The following is a 17,478-nucleotide window of genomic DNA, read 5'->3' as shown; positions in this document are numbered from 1 at the left end:
CCCCCCGGGACCAGCCCAGGTGGCCATGCGTTTGCACGCCTGGGACGGCCGGTCCAGAGGGCAGTCCAGAGTGCACGCTGCATGCTCCAGCCAGACACACCTTCCCTGAGGCCGTAGGCTGGTCCATCTGTCCTGCAGCTGGAGAGCGGGTCCCTTGGGCTGCATTCTGCTCATCTGAGTTAGGTGGTCGAGGTCACGTCCAAGGACCCCTTTCTGCCCTCATCCCCAGCCTTGCTCTCGGGGTTCCGGGCTAGGACTGTGTGTTCGCTCATTGGTTTTCCCACCATTGGCTAGGAATGAGCTTCTGCAGGATGGTCATCTTCACGCACCCGCCCTGGGCTGCAGACCACCTGCAGTTGGCCTCCAGCCACCTGCCGCCCCTCCAGCCAGCGCGGCACCGCAGCCAGCCCGAGGCTCTCTCCTTCACCTGCCTCCCTCTCTCCCTAGCTGGCTCCCTAGGGTGGCCCCAGTGAACTCACTTCTCTTTGGTGACAGCTTCATGGTATCTTGGGGACCTGGCAGATGGTCTCCGGCACCACCAAGCACAATCTAATTCCTACTCTGACGCCACTGTGGTGGTCATGACTCCAGCCAGCAGTGGACCCAGACCCACCACAGAGGCCCAGAGTCAGCAGCGGGGACTGATGCTGGCCTCCCCATACACACCCACACACCCACCCCAGACCCAGGAGGGACACGAGGACACACCCACCCTTCCATCCACCTGTTGCGTGCTGGGCATTGTTTCCAGGGGAAGCGCACGGCAAGGCATCTCCTGTCCTGAAGGAACTGACAACCCCCAACACCCAGTGATCGCTGGGGGAAAAGAGAGGAAGGCTTCCCTACGGAGGTGACATTTCGGCCACCATGCAGGGGGTGAGTCCCAGGCAGAGCAGAAGAAACAGCTATGCAAGATCCTAGTCCTGGAAGGAGATCGGTGTCCCCAGGCAGAAGCACACCGGCCTGGCTGGAGCACCATGGTGTACCAGGACCCCCCAGGCTAGGTCAGAGCCGGTGGGCCAGGCAGGGACCACGAATCCCTGATCTCTGGTGACAGCTCGCTGGCCAAGGCCACCTGTTAGCCCCAGCTATTGTTCAGCTTGGCCAGGGGAAGTGCGGGGAGAGCTTGCTAATTGTGTAGGAGAAAGGCCCGAGTCAGCAGAAAGACCAAGTTTATCTTGAGCAGCTGCTCGCTGACCCTGCCTCAGGGTGATCCGGTGACCTTCTGGGGACAGTCTAAATTTAGGCTCCGGGTTCCTGGGGACCACTGGGGTCTGGGAAGCTCGGAGCAGACAGGCTCATTCAGGGGAAGTGAGCATCAGTGATTCCTCTATCGTTCGGCTTTGAAGCCTTGAAGGATGTTTGCCTCCGACTCAGCAAACGGTGGTGCCTGCTGGGTCCTCCTGCGTCACCGGCCACTGCTCTGGGGTCTTCCTCACTGTCTGTCAGAAACAAACGGTGGGAGCAGCAGTTAGCGTAATGGCTATGTCGCTGGACTCCCATGTAATTGACCGCAGTTCAAGTCCTGGACCTGGTGGCTTAAACTCACACCAGGTGCGTGTGCGTGCGTGCCCAAGATCCCGAGAGGAGAATGGAGGAGAAGGGATTGTGGTGTGGCCGTCCCCCCTGGGGGGTGATTTTTCACTTTTTGTCTCTCTGTCTCTCTCTGTCTGTCTGGCAAGCACATGCGCCCTATAGCAAACCTCTTCAAAAAATTAAAATAAAATAAAAATGAAAAAAACCCATTAACCTGTCATCCTATGTGGGGGAGATATCTTTTGCCATTTGCAGCTTATTCTGTTGGGTCTTCTGGAAAGTTATGATGCATGTTTGCATTTAAAAAAATAGGAAAATAGTGGGACCAGCAGTTGGCGTAATGGCTATGTCGCTGGACTCCCATGTAGTCGACCACGGTTCGTGTCCCGGACCCGGTGACTTAAAACTCACACCGGGCGCGTGTGCGTGCGTGCCCAAGATCCAGAGAGGAGGATGGAGGAGAAGGGATTGTGGCGTGGCCATCCCCCCTCGGGGGTGATTTCTTGCTTTCTGTCTCTGTCTCTCTCTGTCTGGTGAGAACACGTGCCCTATAGCAAAAAACTCTCCGAAAAAAAAAAAAAAGGAAAATAGTAATGATTTTTTTCAAGATGTGGGAATTTAATTTTTTAAATACATGACTCTATTACAGCTTCCCTGTATGGCTTCTATCTTTATCGTTATTATTTATTGGCCAGAGGGCGCATGAATTTGCCAGAGAGAGGGAGAGGAAGGGAGCGGTCCCTAATGGAGTGTGGTCATGCCACGATCCCTTCTCCTCCGTTTCTGCATCCTGCCTCCCCCTCACCCCCTTTGGAGAGATCTTTGCTATAGGTCATGTAGCTAGCTGGAGAGACAGAGAGAGACAGAGAGACAGAGAGTGTGAAATCACTCCCAGGGGGATGGCCGCGCTGTAGTCCTTTCTCTTCCATGCTCCTCTTGGGACTTTGGGCACGCACGCACACGCGCCCGGCATGAGTGTCAAGCCTCTGGGGTCTGGAACTCGGACCACATTCGACTATGTAGGAGTCCAGCATTGTAACCATTACACCATCTGCTGGCCCCTCTTCATCCTGTCTTAAAAGCAGACAGAGGGGCAGATAGGTGCCCTTGTGGTTAAGGCACTAGACTCCTACATGGTCACAGGCAGGTCGAGTCCTGGACCTCGCGGCTTGATACATGCCGGTCATGTGTCCGTGCGTGCCCAAAATCCCAAGAGGAGAATAGAGGAGAAGGGATTGCAGTGTGGCCGTCCCCCTAGGGGGTAATTTCTCGCCTCTGTCTCTCTGTCTCTGTCTCTCCAGTGAGCACATGTACCCTATAGCAAAACTCTCTCAAGGGCAACAAGAAAAGCACTGACAGAAGGAAGATGCATGATTACAGAGGGACAAAGATAGGAATGACAGAATTTCTCATCTGAAACGATGCAAGCGATAAGGCAGTATAGTATAGCTTTAAAATACTGCAAGAAAGGGACCGGCAGTTAGCGTAATGGCTATGTCACTGGACTCCCATGTAATCGATGATGGTTCGAGTCCCAGACCTGGGCTTAAACTCATGCCAGGCACGTGTGCGTGCGTGCCCAAGATCCCGAGAGGAGAATGGAGGAGAAGGGATTGTGGCGTGGCCATCCGCCCTGGGGTGGGGTGGGGTGGGGTGATTTCTTGCTTTCTGTCTCTCTCTCTCTCTGTCTGGTGAGCGCACACGCCCTATAGCCAAAACCTCTCCAAAAAAAAAAAGAAAGAAAGAAAGAAAGAAAGAAAGAGAGAAAGAAAAAATACTGCAAGAAAATACCTGGTTAGCCTAAAATCCTATGCCCACCAAACATACCATTCAAAATCAAAGGCAAAATAGATTCTTACTTCCTGTAGGATGGTCAGGCATAACTGTCCCTTCCTTCCACAAGTAAGAACCCTAAATGGGCCAGTTCTTGGCATGGTGGTTTAAGGTGGCTGGATCCCACGTGGTCAATTGTGTGTTGGAGTCTTTGACATGGCAACTCGAGAAACACAGCAGGCATGTGTGCGTGCGTGCCCAAAGGCCTGAAAGGAGGGAGTAATAGAAGAGAAGGGAGTGCGGCATAATCATGCCCCTGGCGGGCGCTTTCTCACTCCTCTCTCTCTCTGACTCTCTCTCTCTCTCTCTCTCTGACAAACACTCATGCTTCTGGCAAATAAAAAAAAAGAAAAAAGAAAAAAGAAGAATCCTGGGGCCCGCTGGTGGCATGGTGGTTAAGGCACTGGATTCCCACAGGGCTGACCACAGTCCCAGATCTGGGGGCTTGAAAAATATGCTGATCCCGGGGACCAGCAGTTAGCGTAATGGCTATATCGCTGGACTCCCATGTAGTTGACCACGGTTCGTGTCCTGGACCCAGTGGCTTAAAACTCACGCCGGGCGCGTGTGCGTGCATGCTCAAGATCCCGAGAGGAGAATGGAGGAGAAGGGATTGTGGCGTGGCCATTCCCCGCCCCCGCTCCGGGGGAGTGATTTCTCGCTTTCTGTCTCTCTGTCTCCCTGGCAAGCGCACATACCCCCTATAGCAAAAACCTACCCCCCCCCCAAAAAAAAGATAAGAAAAAGAGAGGAAATTATCGGGGAATATTATGAACAAGTGTAGTTAACCTTAAATTAGATAAACTGGATGAAATGGTAACATTTCTAGAAGCACTAACTACCGGCACCAGCAGGTGGCGGAGTGGTTAAGACACTGGACTCCTATGTGGTCTTTGAGTTGCAGACAAGTGGCTTGAAACTCACACTGGGTGCATAGGCTTGAAACTCACATTGGGCGCATAGGCGTGTGTACCCAAAATCCTGAGAGGATAATGGAAGAAAAGGGATTGTGGCGTGGCCATCCTCATGGGGGAAGAGGGGTGTGATTACTTACTTTCTGTCTCTCTGGCGAGTGTACATGCCTTATAGCAAAAAAGTATATAAAAAACAAATAAATAAACACAAACTAACAACCTAAGTTAATCAGAAACAAACAAAAATCTGAATTGATCTATAACAAGTAAAGAGATTGAGTTCGTTGGAGCCAGCAGGTGTGACATGGTGGTTGGGGTCCCGGGCTCCCACATAGCCAACTGCAGTTCGATTCCCAGGCCTGGCAGCTTGCTTTCTCATTTTCCCTCTCTCTCTCTCTGTTTCTGGTGAGTGCACGTGCCCTATAGCAAATTAAAAAGTAATCACCATCATAATAAATCATTCATTTTTAAGTTATTTTATTTAACTTTATTTATTTTATTTTATTTTGACCAGAGAAGGCCAGAGTGAAAGAGAGAGAGAAAGTGAGAAAGCAAGCCACCAGGTCTGGGACTCAAACTGTGGTCGACCATGTGGGAGTCCAACATCCTTAACCACCAAGCCACCTGCTGGCCCCATAAATAATTCTAAAAAAGGAGAGAAAGGGATTTCAGCAGGTGGCATGGTGGTTAAAGGTGCTAGATTCCCACATGTGGGCGTCCAACATCCTTAACCACCAAGCCACCTGCTGGCCCCATAAATAATTCTTAAAAAAAGAGAGAGAGGGGGTCCAGCAGGTGGCATGGTGGTTAAAGGTGCTAGATTCCCACATGGCTGACAGCGGTTTGAGTCCCAGACCTGGCGGCTTGCTTTCTCACTTTCCTTTTCTCTCTCTCTCTCTGGTCAAATTAAAAAATAATAACAAATGGAACTAAATAGATAATTATTTAAAAAGAGAGAGAGAAAGAGAGAGATTGAGTTAGTAATAAAAACAAAGAAAAGTCCAGAACTGGGTGACTTCACTGATAATTTCTGCTAAATGCTTAAATGAGAAGTAACACAAATCAGTCTCAAACTCTTGCTAGAGAGAGAGAGAGAGAGAGAGAGAAAGCAAAAAGGGAATTCTTCCTAACTTGTCCATGGAGCCGGGGTTACCTTGAGACCAAAACCAAAAACAACAAGAAAAAAAACAATAGTCTACATGAATTTATAAATACAAACACTCTTAACAGAATTTTATAACATCATTTAGCAATATATAAAAATAATTATACACCATTGGGACCAGCAGGTGGCATAGTGGTTAATGCACTGGATTCCCATCTGGCTGACCATGGTTCAAGTCCAGGGCCAGGCAGCTTTAAAATCACTCTGGGCACATGTGTGTGCATGCCCAAAATCCCAGGAGGAGAATGGAGGAGAAAAGACTGTGGCCATCCCTCCCCCCCCAGGGGAGTGATTTCTCACTTTCCCTGTCACTGTCTCTCTCCTCTCTGGTGAGTGCAAGTACCCAATGGCAAAACCCTTAACAAAATAATAATTATTATACAGTCATCAAGTGAGATTTATTCCAGAAATACAAGGTTGGTTCAGTATTCAAAAACTGATCAGGGGACCAGCAGTTAGCATAATGGCTGTGTCGCTGGACTCTGTGTAGTTGACCGCAGTTCGAGTCCCAGACCCGGTGGCTTAAACTCACGCCGGGCGCGTGTGCGTGCGTGCCCAAGATCCCGAGAGGAGAATGGAGGAGGAGGGATTGCGGCGTGGCCATCCCCCCTGGGGGGTGATTTCTCACTTTCTGTCTCTCTGTCTCTCTATGTCTGTCTGGCGAGCGCATGCGCCCTATAGCAAAAACCTCTCAAAAAAAATAAATAAATAAAAAAAGAAGAAGAAAGAAAGAAAGAAATTTCCTTGACTTATTGAAGAACATCTATGAAAGCTCTGCAATTAATTTTATACTTAACAGTGAAAGACCGATCACTTCCCTCCAAAGACTGGGGACAAGGCAAGGCTTCCGCTCTCACCATACTTACTGAGTATCATGCCGGAAGTTTTAGTCACTGCAAAAAGGCAAGAAAAGGAAATCAAAGAAATACAGATTAGAAAGGAAGGGTTAAGCTGCTCCTATTTGCGTAATTGCTTATGTAGCAGTTTCCGCGGAATCTGTTTTTTTAAAATTCATGATAGAGTCCACATATGTGTGCATGAGAGAGAAACGGAGAGACAGACAGACAGAGAGAGAGAGAAGCTCTCTCTACAAGGCTTGTTCCCATCACAATCCCCTCCCTCCAGTTTTCCAGCCTACTAGGAGCGTGGACATGCGCACACTCCTGGCGTGTTTTCAGGGCCATCTGTGCTGGGGACTCTAACCAGGGTCAGCATGTGGCTTCCAGTTCTAAAGGCCAGGATGCTTCCGACTGTGTCAGAGTCCGAACCCTCCGTGAATCTATTTATTAATGTATTTATTTTGCTATAGGACATGTATGCTTGCCAGAGAGAGAGAGAAGATGAGATGCACCCCCAGGGGGAATGGCCATGCCGCAATCCCTTCTCTTTCATTCTCTTCTTGAGATTTATGGCATGTGGCTTCCAGTTCTAAAGGCCAGGATGCTTCCGACTGTGTCAGAGTCCGAACCCTCCGTGAATCTATTTATTAATGTATTTATTTTGCTATAGGACATGTATGCTTGCCAGAGAGAGAGAGAAGATGAGATGCACCCCCAGGGGGAATGGCCATGCCGCAATCCCTTCTCTTTCATTCTCTTCTTGAGATTTATGGCACGTACATACATACACCTGGTGTGTTTTTCAAGCCACCAGGTCTGGGACTTGGACTGCACAGTTGGCCATATGGGATCCAACCTCCTTAACCACCATGCCACTGCCTGGTCGTCCATGAACTTTTTTTTTAGAATTATTTTTTAATTTAATTTTATTTATGTATTTATTAATTTTATTTGACTGGAGAGGGACAGAGAGAGAGAGAGAGAACGTGAGAAAGCAAGCTTCCAGGTCCAGGACTCCAACCGTGGCCCGCCATGTGGGAGCGTCCAGCACCCTTACCCACCACACCACCTGCCAGCCCCACCATGAATTATTTTTTTAAAAAGCTTTAGAACTTATGGATGAGTTCAGCAAACTATAAGAATCAAAGATTAACATACAAAATTCAGGGACTAGCAGTTAGCGTAATGGCTGTCACTGGACTCCCACGTAGTCGACCGTGGTTCGAATCCCTGACCTGGTGGCTTAAACTCACGCTGGGCGCGGATGCCTAAGATCCCGAGAGGAGAATGGAGGAGAAGAGATTGCAGCGTGGCCATCTCCCCTGGGCAGCGTGGTCATCTCCCCTGGGGGGTGACTTCTCACTTTCTGTCTCTGTCTCTCTGGCAAGTGCATGTGCCCTATAGCAAAAAGCTCTCCAAAAAAAAAGAAAAAAAAAATCAATGACTATTTCTATGTACTAGCAGCGAACACATGAGAACCAAAATGAAAAATGCATTGTCACTTGCAATCACTCAAAATACGATTTTCTTTGGTGTAAATCTAGCCAAGTATGGACTTGGATGGACAGAGCTCTGTGTGCTCAGCACTGCAGGGTGCGGGTGGGAATAATCCAGGTGGCATGGCTGCAGCTCTTCCTGCTCTCGTGCACCAAGGACACCTGAAATCTCAGGAAATAACGCGAGACTCAACCAAAGGAGAACTCCGAGGGACGGGGAGATCGCAACGGCAAGGAGCCGTATGGCCCTCACCCAGCAGGAGAAGGGCACGAAGACCCAGGTTTCTAGACTGTTCTGTTGCAAGAGCAGAGAACGGAAACTTAATTACATGGTTTAGAGGCCCGAAGTCAAGGGGCAGCCCTGCTGAGAGTCTTCTCGTTGGTGGGGTCCTGAGGATGTCACGTGTCCCTGCGTCTCTGTCTCCTTCCCTCTCCTGACAAACCCACGAGGCTTCAGGCATGGAGGCCCCACCTCCAGGACCTTAATCCTAATCTCCTCCCAGAGGCCTCCACTCTGCTTCCTTTTCTTTTCTTTTTTTTTTGCATGTGTTTGCCAGAGTCACAGAGAGGGAAGGAAAGCGCCCCCAGAGGCATGTCATGCCACACTCATGTCTCCCTCTCTCCCTCCTTTTGGGATTTTGGGGGCTTATGCATATTATTAAATGAAACTGTTTGGGCCTAAAACAGCTGACGTACCCCAACACTCAGATTTCTACGGGTGGGCCGAAATCGGACATGTTAGGCTGCTTTTCTGAGCTGGTTGCTAGGTGACAGTCAATCACAGCCATCCTGCCTTTTAAACTGTGTTAATACAGACAGACTTCCCTACGACGTAACCAATGATTTCTCTACTTCACTCTCTCGCTTACACTTTTTGGAATGACACTTGTCCTTTTTTATTTTTATTTTTTAAATTTTTTTATTTTGAGAGGTTTTTGCTATAGACCTTAGCCACCAGACAGACAGAGAGAGACTTAGAGACAGAAAGCGAGAAATCACCCACCAGGGGGATGGTCACGCCGCAATCCCTTCTCCTCCATTCTCCTCTCGGGATCTTGAGTGTGCACGCACATGCGCCCGGCGTGAGTTTAAGCCACCAGGTCCGGGACGCGAACTGCAGTCGACTACGTGGGAGTCCAGCGACATAGCCATTATGCTAACTGCTGGTTCCCCCTCCTTTTTTATTTTTAAGACTTTTTCTATTCAACTTTATTGACTTATTGATTTATTTTAATCTGGCCAGAGAGAGACAGAGAGAGAGGGAAAGCAAAAAAGAAGCCACCAGGTCTAGGACTCAAACCACGGTCGGCCATGTGGAATCCAGCACCCTCAACCACCACGCCACCTGCTGGCCTTGACACTTGTCCACACACATCATTTTTCTGTTTCGCTGACTTAAATGTCAAGTTGACCACAAGGCTGGCTGGAGTCGTCTGGAAGTCCGGGGACAACGGCCCAATTTAAATTGTGGTAAGATTTGCCCTGTTAAAACTCTATTAAATTGGTTTATATTGGGAATAGCAGATGGCATAATGGCTATGTCGCTGGACTCCCATGTAGTCGATCATGGTTCGAGTCTCGGACCTGGTGGCTTAAAATCACACCGGGGGCGTGAGCAGGCGTGCCCAAGATCCCAAGAGGAGAAGGGATTGTGGCGTGGCCATCCCCCCTTGGGGGGGGTGATTTCTTGCTTTCTATCTCTCTGTCTCTCTGTCTTTTGGGTGAGCATATGCACCCTATAGCAAAAATCTCTCAAAAAAAAATTGGTTTATTTTTCTTTAAACAATATGCATCTGGCAATTTTTGCAAGCTGCCAGATCTGGGTCTTGAACTGCAGAGTTGGCCATGTGGTACCCAGCTGCCTTAACCACCAGGCCACAGAGTTGGCTCAGCCACTCCTTTCAACGCCATAGTCAGATTAAGTTTCCCCCCTCCTAATCCCATCACAGCCTTGTTTTTTTAAAGAGGTTTTGGCCTTAGGGCACATGTGCTTACCAGGGTGTGTGTGTGGTGGGGAGACAGAGACAGTGAGTGGGAAAATGAGAAATCATGCCCCTGGGGGGGATGGCCAAGCCACAAGCCCTTCTCCTTCACTCTCCTCCTGGGATCTTGGGCATTCATGCACGCATGGCCGCCATGAGTTCCAAGCCATCAGGTCTGGGACTTGAACTGCAGTGGGCCACATGGGAGTTCAGCGACATAACTGCTATGTCATCGGCTGGCCCCCAGCACAAGCAGTCTTAACATGAATTTTGGGGGAGACATTCAAACCTTAGCACTGTGGTTTCTTGTCCCCCAACTCGGCCACAGAGGATACTCCAGCTAAGCTCACCCTTGGATCTAATGGAAGTTCTCTGGCCACCCAGGATATCTGACACAACCATCGAAGGATCAATCGGAGTCCTGCTAACAAGAAGAGGTGGAGGATGCCAGGTGGCGTTGTGGTTAAGACGTGGGACTCCGACGTGGTAGCCCATGGTTTGAGTTCCAGACTTGGCAGCTTACTCTCTCGCTTTCTCACTCTCTCGCCTTCTCTCCCAGGTGAGCACACGTGCCCTATTGAGAATTAAAATAATAGGGGATCAGCAGGTGGATCAGCAGGTGGTTAAGGCACTGGACACTCCCACATAGCCAACCACGGTTCGAGTTCTGGACATGGTGGCTTGCTTTCTCACTTTCCTTCTCTCTCTCTCTCTCTTTCTCTCTCTCTGTCTCTCTCAGGTCTAACTAAAATAATGAATAAATAAATAAAATTGAATAAATAATTCCTTTAAAAATAAAATAATAATAATAAATGAAATGAAATAATTGTGTTTTTTTTGGAGAGGTTTTTGCTAAAGGGCATGTGCACTCACCAGAAAGATAGAAAGAGACAGAGAGACAGAAAGCGAGAAATCACCCCCCAGGGGGATGGCCACGCCGCATTCCCTTCTCCTCCATTCTCCTCTTGGGATCTTGGGCATGCATGCACATGTACCCGGCGTGAGTTGAAGCCACCGGGTCCGGGACTCGAACCACGGTTGACTACATGGGAGTTCAGCGACATAGCCATTATGCTAACTGCTGGTTCTGAAATGAAATAATTCTATAAAAAATAAGATGTAGGGTAAGTGGTTTCCTGGTCTTCAAAAACATACTAGGGCACAGGGTGTTATTTGCAGGGGGGTCCAGCCACAGTAAGCACCCTGGCCTGGGAAGCGTCTTAGAGGATGAGGAACATGTCGTACAGTAGAAAATGGGTAGAAAAACTGTTTTTTTTTTTTTTTTTTTTTTTAATGGATGAGGGGGGATGGTCACGCCGCAATCCCTTCTCCTCCATTCTCCTCTTGGGATCTTGGGCATGCATGCAGGAACATGTCGTACAGTAGAAAATGGGTAGAAAAACTTTTTTTTTTTTTTTAATGGATGAGGGGGGATGGTCACGCCGCAATCCCTTCTCCTCCATTCTCCTCTCGGGCTCTTGGGCACGCACGCACATGAGCCCGGTATGGGTTTAAGCCACCAGGTCTGGGACTCAAATCACTGTCGACTACATGGGAGTCCAGCAACATAGCCGTTATGCCAACTGCTAGTCCCCAAACCCTGATTTTTAACTGGTTACCCAAAACAACACCAAGTAAGAGAAGCGAGCTGTCTCACCCACCAGAGCCTTATCACTCAGGAATCTGGCTTGCGGGGCCACGTGGTGGTAGGGTGGTCGCGACTGCACCCTCACGGGAAAGGTGCAGGGCTGACATCCGGGGCCTCTGTGAGCACACCACGTGAGGGGCGCCACGGGGCCCTGGGGGAGCTGCCTGGGTCTCTGGCTCACTCTCTTTCTCTTTCAATCAATTGATCAATCAATCAAAACAAATCTGACTTGAAGGTTCAGGGCGCAGGCTGCCTGGGCCGTGTGTGGGCTGTCGGACCCAGGGCTGGAGTAACACTCCCACCTGTACGTGGGTGTCGACTACGTGGGAGTCCAGCAACATAGTCATTACGTTAACTGCTGGTCCCGGAGGGAGTGGCCTTTGAGTAGGAATGGCCCATAGAGATTATTTTTACTGTATCACAGGAATGTTCTTTTTTTATTCTAGCCCTGGATTATTTCCATTTCTGTTGTTATTTTAGGTGATATATGGGGTCATTGAGAAAGTCATTATGTATTTGTGCATTGAGAAGCAGGGGCCAGCAGGTGGCGTGGTGGTGAAAGTGCTGGACTCCCACATGGCTGATTGTGGTTAATGGTTACTTCGCTTGACTCCCACGTAGTTGACTGTGGTTTGAGTCCCGGACCCAGCAGCTTGAAACTCACGCCGGGTGTGTGTGCATGCATGCCCAAAATTTCAAGAGTAGACAGGAGGAGAAGGGACTGCAGCATGGCCATCCCACTTGGGGGGTGATTTCTCTCTGTCTCTCTGATGAGCACATGTGCCCTATAGCCAAAATCTCTCTCTTTCAATAATAATTAATAATAGTAACAAATGGAATTAAATAAGTAATATTTTTAAAAAATAGAAAAACAGGGACCAGCGGTTAGTGTAATGCTATGTCACTAGACTCCCATGTAGTCAACTGCAGTTCGAGTCCTGAACCCGGTGGCTTAAACTCACGCACATGCGCCCAAGATCCCAAGAGGAGAATGGAGGAGAAGGGATTGTGGCGTGGCCATACCCCCGGGGGGTGATTTCTCGCTTTCTGTCTCTATGTCTCTCTCTGTCTGTCTGGCGAGCTCATACGCCCTATAGCAAAACCCTCTCCAAAAAAATAAAAAAGAAAAGAAAAAGAAAAAGATTCTTGTTTCTGTGGACCTGGTCCAGAATTAGGCCTGACAGGTTCTAAGCAGGACTGGGCCTCCCCTGCTTTTCTTTTTTTCTTTTTTTTTTTTTGGTGTTAACCTGGATTCTTTTTTCTTCTTCTTTTTTTAAAGTCTGGGTTGCTATTTTTCTATTAACAGATTCGTGACCCCATGATAATATGAAAATAACCCTCACATTTGATCTAAACATAAACTGGGGTATGTGACTATCTAGAATGATGAAGGACAGACAGCGAGAAAAGTCACCCTAAAACACTGATTGCTCAGGTTCCACCTGTGCAGACGGACTGGGGGGAAGGAGCAATCTACAAGCGTCGCTGACCTGGAGAACACTACGCGGGAGGTCGGAGGGCCCGTCTCGAGCTCCCCCTACTTCCCGGACAGCTGCTCATACAACGTGGGCACATAGTCGTCCCATTCTGCCCAGTAGCCTGTGCCAACCACCGGGGGGCCGAGCTCATACTTCTTGCAGAAGGATGCCACCTTTTTTGTTTTTTGGAGAGATTTTTTTTTTTTGCTGTAGGGCACGTGCTCGCCAGACAGAGACAGAGAGACAGAAAGCGAGAAATCACCCCCCAGGGGGGACGGTCACGCCAAAATCCCTTCTCCTCCATTCTCCTCTCGGGATCTTGGGCACGTACGCACACGCGCCTGGCGTGAGTTTTAAGCTACCGGGTCCGGGACTCGAACCGCGGTCGACTACGTGGGAGTCCAGCGACATAGCCATTACGCTAACTGCTGGTTCCCAACCGCCTTGGACTTGCCATGGTGATCTCCAGCTCGGTTGCCGAGGATGGGACCATCACACTTCAGCGGCCTGGCCTGCTCGTAAACCAGCCAGCCAGAGTGGCGGAGGCCTGTGCTCTTGGGAGGCTCAGAACCCACATAGTCGGACAGCACTGTGCCACCAGAAAATGGGGCCGTCCCCTGTATTTGGGATCCTTCCTGCTGGGAGCATCGGGGTCTGTCAGGACCAGAGTGTGGAGTTTACCGGAATCAAGACCGACCCCTGTAATACTGGCGGGGCCGTTCTTCACCTGGGTGGGCGTCAGCACTTTGCCCAGCTCGTCCACCTCTGCGTCGGCGTAAGTGACCTGCAGCAGGTGCTGAGGCCGCTCGTCCACTTCCTGCAGGCTCAGGGGCCTGGACCACTTGCTGAGATCCTCCGGCATGGCGGGGTCAAGTGGGGTATACAGCCGTGAGTGTGGCAGGAAGTCAGGTGCAAGCCTACCGCACCATCTCGTAGGCATCTGCCAACTAGCTGGGGGTGGCAGGGACCCTATTTTTATTTATTTGTAATAATAATTTATTTTTTTAATCATTTTTTAATTTGAACAGAGAGAAGGAAAGTGAGAAAGCAAACCGCCGGGTCCAGGATTTGAACCACAGTCAGTCATGTGGAAGTCCAGTGCCTTAACCACCATGCCACCTGCTGGTCCCTACTTTTAGTATTTTTTTAGTTTAGTTTTTTTTTTTTTTTTTTAATAAAGGGTTTTTTTGCCTTAGGTCATGTGTGCTTGCCAGACAAAGAGACAGACAGAGACACGGAGAGAGAGACAGTGAGAAGGAAAGTAAGAAGTCATCCCCCAGGGGCGATGGCCATGCCACAATCCTTCTTCCATTTCCCTCCTGGGATTGTGGCCATGCACACACGTGCCTGGTGTGAGTTTCAAGCCACTGGGTCCGAGACTTGAACCATTGTCGGCCATGTGGGAGCCCAATGACGTAACCGCTGTGCCTTTTGCTGACCTTACTTTTAGGTCTTTAATCACTCAAAATTGATTCTTGTGAGGGTGGTATGAGAGTTTCAATGTCTTTAAATTTATTTGTTTATTTATTTATTTTAAAGTGTATTTATTTATTCATTTATTTTAATTTGACCAGAGGGAGACAGAGAGAGAGAAAGAAAGAGAGGGAAGGCAAGCCACCAGGTCTGGGATTTGAACCGTGGTTGGCCATAAGAAGTGTCCAGCACCTTAACCACCACGTCACCTGCTGGTCCCTTTAAATTTATTTTTATTTTAAAAAATTATTTTCTTAATGAGCAAGAGAGACAGAGACAGAGAGATAGACATTGTCATTCACCACTGTCCTCAGCTAGCCAGAGACAGCGAGAGAGGGAAAGTGAGAAATCACTCCCCTGGCAGATAGCCATGCCACAGTCCCTTCTCCTCCATTTTTTTATTGAAATTTTGGGCACACACGTGCACACACACACACACACACACACACAGGACTTGAACCGTGGAGTCGGCCCTCTGAGATCCAGCACCCCAACCACCACACCAACTGCCAGGCCCCAACTGATCTCTGTCATCGCTTATTGGATTCGGTCTGCATCTATGTTCAAGAGGGAGACTTACCAGTAATTCCCTTCTTTATCCTGTGTTTGTTCAGCGTGTGTATCAAGGGAAGGTTGGCGTTTTACAAATGAAGTGGGAGGGTTTCCTTTCCTATTCTCCGAAATGGTTTGTCCCAGATTGAAATCGTTCGTCTCTCGAAAAGCACAGTGTGCTCACAAAGCTATTTGAACATTTTTCGGGGAGGAAGGGCAACGTGTTAAATGACAGATTGCACTTCTGTAATTTGGTTGTAAGACAACTTAAGTTTTTAAATTGCTTTTGGATTCCATTCTGGAAAACTGTGTTTTCCCGGGCAATTATTCAGTTCACCTGTTTTCAAATGGGTCGGCATAAAGTTGCCATAATAACCTCGTTTCCGATCACTTGTTGATGCATTTACGGTGAAGTTTCTTTTCTTTCCTGGTGTTTTTTATTCGTGAGTCCTCTCTTTTTTTCTTGTTGCTATTTCCAGAAGCTTGGCTTTCTATTTGTATTTCCGACAAAATGGGCTTTGTTGCCTTACATGTTATTTTATCTGATATTGACACAGCGAACGTGTTTTCTCTTTGTTAGTCTTCAGAGTGCTGTTTTTCTCTCTCTGAACTTCAAAATTTTAAAAAATAATTATTTATTTTATTTTTTACTTATTCGTTCATTTATTTTTTTAATTTGACCAGAGAGAGACAGAGGGTGAGAGTGAGAGAGAGAGAGAGGAAGTGAGAAAGCAAGCCACCAGATTCAGGACTCGAACCCTGGTCGGCCATGTGGGAGTGTCCAGCGCCTTAACCACCACGCCACCTGCTGGTCCCTGAACTTCAAATTTTGTTTTTAGGAGGATCTCCTGTCATTGTATAAAGGTGAAATTTTGTTTGTTTGTTTGTATTTTTTACAACGTGACAATCCTTTTCTTTATCTGGAACATTTGGTCCCTTTACATTTTTTGTGATGACAGTTATTTGGATTTATTTGTAACATCCCACCCACTCCTCCATTGTCTTATTTTGGGTTAATTTCTGCATGTGTTTCTTTCTTTTTTCTTCTTCCTTTCTCTTTCTCCTTCTTTCTCTCAGTTCACTTCTTTCTTTCTTCCATGAAGAAGGGAGAGAAAGAGAGAGACAGGCACCCAGCTGGGTCTTCATTCCATAATCTGTTCCAGATCATGGACATGTGTGTACCTGGCGTGCTTAGGGAAGTCCCTGAAGCAATTCCAGAACCATGTGAGCCCACCTTACTCTGCTGGCATCAGACCCCTTTCTTTCCTTATTCCGTTTCCTTCTTTCTTTATTTTAAAAAAAAATTATTTATTTATTTATTTGGAGAAGTTTTTGCTATAGGGTGTGTGCACTTGCCAGAAAGACAGAGAGACAGAAAGCGAGAAATCACCCCCCAAGGGTGATGGCCATGCTGCAATTCCATTCGCCTCTTGGGATCTTGGGCATGCATGCACACGCACCCGGCGTGAGTTTAAGCCACTGGGTCCGGGACTCAAACTGTGGTCAACTACATCGGACTCCAGCAACGGAGCCATTGGGCTACCTGCTGGTCCCTCCTTTTTTCATTTATTTATTTTTTCATAATTATTCAATTTAATTAATTTATTATTATAACTTTCCAGTTTGATCAGAGAGAATGAGAAAGAGAAAGAGTGAGAAAGCAAGCCACCAGGTCTGGGACTTGAACCATGGTCAGCCATGTGGGAATGTCCAGCACTCTAACCACCATGCCACCTGTTGGTCTCCTTCCTTTTTTAAAAAAATGAATTATTTATTTAATTTGATCGATTATGACTTTTAATTTGCTGTAGGGCATAGGTATTCACCAGAGAAAGCAAGTTGCCAGGTCTGGGACTGGAACCGCGATCGGCCACGTGTGAATCCAGTGCCTTAACCACCACACCACCTGCTGGACCCCTTCCTGTTTCCGTCTACCTGTCTGGCAATTGCTGCATCTAGTTCCGTGCTCACACGCTAACGTGAATCACACTGATGTGAGCCTCTTTGCCCTCTGCCCACCCAATAGCAGACACAGAGTACTGGGGCCTTGTCACCCACCGAACCCACCTAGTTTAGATGTTATTGTTGCCCAGGGCCCTGTGCTGAGCGTAACCAGCGTGTTGAGTCCACCAGGAGGGCTGGGTGAGGACCCCCCACCTCCCTGCCAGGCTCAGACTGCGGCCGCACCCAGCTCGCCAGACGACGAGAGCCTGGGAGCAGGAAGCCGGTACAAACACAGGGCGGGCACCCACCCGTTCCCAGGAGCCGGCCCTCAGATCCTATCTGGCTCACTCTGCCTCAGTCAAGCCCATGGAACTTGGCACTGGGATCTGGCCCGGGTCAGTGTTTGCCAGCGCTAAGCATCGGGGCCAGGCCAGTCCACAGCAACGACAGGGAACACTCTCCAGGTCTGCAGCCCTCCCCAGGACCTGCTCTTGGGCAGCAAGGTGCCCGGGAAGGGCTGTGGCATGTCTCCCAGCCCACCTGGAGCCTGGGTAGGGCTGGCAGGGGCTGGAATGTGCATGGTGACATGCACGGCCCCATGCCTCCGCTCCCCTTGCA

At 48.7% G+C, this 17,478-nt stretch overlaps 1 pseudogene; it reads right to left on the bottom strand.

The window, feature by feature from the left end:
* Positions 1–12,950: 12,950 nt before the first annotated feature.
* LOC102487260 (phosphatidylethanolamine-binding protein 1-like) lies at positions 12,951–13,793 on the bottom strand (annotated as a pseudogene).
* Positions 13,794–17,478: the final 3,685 nt, after the last annotated feature.

The sequence above is a fragment of the Tupaia chinensis genome, unplaced genomic scaffold (genome assembly GCF_000334495.1).
Source record: "Tupaia chinensis unplaced genomic scaffold, TupChi_1.0 Scaffold000287_1, whole genome shotgun sequence".
Lineage (NCBI taxonomy): Eukaryota > Metazoa > Chordata > Mammalia > Scandentia > Tupaiidae > Tupaia > Tupaia belangeri.
Note: the sequence above shows the minus strand (reverse complement) of the source record. Positions and strands in the feature narration are given on the sequence as shown.